The sequence below is a fragment of the Bos javanicus genome, chromosome 24 (assembly GCF_032452875.1).
Source record: "Bos javanicus breed banteng chromosome 24, ARS-OSU_banteng_1.0, whole genome shotgun sequence".
Classification (NCBI taxonomy): Eukaryota; Metazoa; Chordata; class Mammalia; order Artiodactyla; family Bovidae; genus Bos; species Bos javanicus.
Genome location: NC_083891.1, coordinates 2499514 through 2502553, shown reverse-complemented (window position 1 = coordinate 2502553; position 3040 = coordinate 2499514). Strand labels below are relative to the sequence as shown.

Genomic DNA, 3040 nt, shown 5'->3' with positions numbered 1-3040 from the left:
TCTGCCTGAGAAGCGGGGTGGGGGTGGGGGGTGTGTGTGGCTCATATGCCCTGTTCCTTGCCAGTGAGAAATCTGATATGAAACTGGTCTTATAGAAATCACAGCTGTCTCCCTTTTACGGCACTGTTTTCACTGGTCTAACAGAGTACATTTAGGGGTGTGTGTGTGTGTGTGTATTTAGTCGCTCAGTCGTGTCCGACTCTTTGCGACCCCAGGGGCCTGGTCTAACAGAGGACATTTATGGGTGTGTGTGTGTGTGTGTGTGTGTGTGTGTGTGTGTGTATGTGTATTTAGTCGCTGGTCTCACAGAGGACATTTATGGGTGGGTGTGTGTGTGTGTGTGTGTGTGTGTGTGTGTGTATTTAGTCGCTCTGTCGTGTCCGACTCTTTGCGACTCCATAGGCTGTAGTCCATCAGGCCCCTCTGTCCATGGGATTCTCCAGGCAAGAATACTGGAGTGGGTATCCGTGCCCTCCTCCAGGGGCTCTTCCTGATCCCAGAGATCAATCCTGGGTCTCCAGCACCTCAGGCTGATTCTTTACCCCCTGGGTCAACAGGGAAGCCCCGAGAACACTGAAATACCCAAAGTGGGTGGTGGGGGACGGACTTGAAGAGTTAAAAAGGTTGCATGTCGATCTTAAGTTCAAAGCGGGAATTCCCAAAAGTGATTTTTATTCTTTAAAAGTGACAAGTCCACTCCTTATTGCCATCGCCTCCCTCCACCTGTGCATCGGCCAGGAGGGCCAGCCTCCACGTCCTTCTCTTCTTATGTGTCCGTCTGCCGGTCCTGCCACTTCTCTCTCCTGCAGTGACGTGCTTTATCCATCATACTACATTGATACACTCCTTCGTTCACCCGAACACTCTGGGCAGCATCCCCCTGTTCACCCCGACTCCATTCAGGACCGCCTGGGGGGTGAAACTGGCGGCGAAATGCTTTGAAACAAAACCAAACAGAAAACTCACAACACAGCGTGGCAGGGTGTATGAGATACGCGCCATGTTTACCAATAGTGCTCAGGGCAGCCACGTGACTGACTGACGCTGACGTACAGCCACGTGACTGGCTGGCATGGGTCACGTGAGAGTTCATATCCTCCAATCAGCAGGCTGTGCGGGAGTTCACGGCGGAGGCGCGAGGCCACGGGCTCGCTCCACTGCGTCCAGGAACACAGAAACGATGATGTGGGAACAATCTGCCGCTGTGGTTGCTGCGGAGGCTGCAGCCCTGGTCTCACGAGAGGCTGTGTGCTCACCATTGCCCCATCCCAGAAGTGTAGGGGCGCCCCTGGGTGTACAGGAGTAACGCGGTTATTTCTAGTAGGATTGCTCCGCTTGGACCCAGGTGCCCGGTGGAGCGGGAGCGGCTGGGAGGAAGCCTCTGCTGGACTGTGTGTGTGCCATGAGCTCTGGTAACATTAGTAACTAGTGTCTCTAGTACGAGTGTAACGCTAACGCTTCGTTTGGATAATAGAGAGTGCCCCTCCACCTCCGCCCTTTCTCGTCACTGGGACCTGCAGTCACCGGCTGTCTGCTGACTGAACTGGAAGGGCAGGACGCCCGCTCCTGGGGACAGTTTCGAGGTGCCCTAGGCATGTGGCGACCCAACCCAACCCAACCTAGGCGCCAGGTGAGAACCTGGCGTCTGGGGCCGCGGTCATGCGGGAAAGGGACAGGTTGGACTTCGGCGGCCTGGGCCTCCGCAGGCGCGGCCGCAGCCCGACCAGCGGGACTCAGCACCAATGGCTCACAGCCCAGGGCCTCAGCTTCCTCGGAAATGTACTGTCAAGTCTGTGCATAGACGTGTAAACTCCAGGCGGGGCCTTGCCCACTGTCTGGTTTAGCCAAGGGGCCGAAGCCGGTGAATTAGGCGCCGCTGCCACCTGGTGGAGACACGCCCGTGTTCTAACTTATTTTTCTGGTTCTGTTTTGTTTTGTTTTGTTTTGTTTTTTGAAGGATGAAGGAAATGCCTTCTGAAGTTGAAGATGGAAGTCTTCAGGTCAGACGCATCAGAGCCCCAAGGCAGTGGGCGGAAGCTGTGAGTGTCATGTCAGGATGCTGGACCGTCTCCAGGGCTTCAGAGGCTGGCAGTCACTTCTGTGAAGTGTTTGGACTTCCCACAGTATCAGATGTACTCACAATGAAAGAACCACAGGGTACGCCAAAGTCAAGCTGTAAATTACTTGTATTTTATACATTTGGGGTTGTCTGTTTTACTCTTTCTCTCCATTCAGATGTCAGGTTTGCTGTCAGTGAGCCCATTTATTCAGTCTGAAGCGTGGATTAGGGACTTCCTGTGTGGTCAGTCCAGTCGTTAAGACTGCATTCCCAATGCAGGGGGCATAGGTTCAGTCCCTGGTCAGGGAACTAAGATCCTGCAAGCCATACCGTGTGGTCAAAATAAAAAAATAAAGTGCAGATGACAATGACCTGATTCCACATGGCCACCCGTGAACACAGAAAAAGTCTGGAGGGAGCCCGACTGAGCAGAAATAACCTAGCAAAGAATGTTATATTTCCTCTGACTCCAGAAAATAACAGTTGTCCACATCAGTGTCATCTGTGCTTCAGAAAATCAGGTTAGACAATGATTAATGAAGCTGAATAGCCAATGGTGTCTAAATAAATGTCCTTTTGCTCTTCAGAGCCTTGTACTCCCCCGTTTGTACTTTATTGCTTCAGATTTTCTAAGGCCTTTGGCCTTACCCTTTGCTAAGCCAGGTTAGGGGATGATAAGGACAAATGGTGAAAAAAGAAAGAACTGCATCCACTGCAGCTTGGGCCTCATGCTCTTTGATTTACAAAAGTTCCTCCATCAGATGCTCTGAAGTAAAAAACCAAGATGGAGAGAATTCAGTACATGGCCTGAGTTAGCCAGCCAGTACATGGCAAGGGCAGAGCGTGAGCCTAGAGCTCTCTGAATTAAGAGAGCGGGCTCTTGCAAAGCATGGACATGGCCTGCTGAGGTGCTGGGCTGCCGTCCAGACACCTGACTTCTCCCCTGTGGCCCAGCTCCCCTCTCGTGGCTTCCTGATGGAC

General features: G+C 52.5%; 1 long non-coding RNA gene across 1 annotated transcript; it reads left to right on the top strand.

Annotated features, from left to right (window-relative positions):
- The first annotated feature begins 1121 nt into the window (after window positions 1-1121).
- On the top strand, window positions 1122-2828 carry LOC133237448 (uncharacterized). Its single transcript, XR_009733194.1, has 3 exons — window positions 1122-1352; window positions 1479-1630; window positions 1958-2828. It is a non-coding gene; the product is annotated as an uncharacterized LOC133237448 (long non-coding RNA).
- The last annotated feature ends 212 nt before the right edge of the window (window positions 2829-3040 follow it).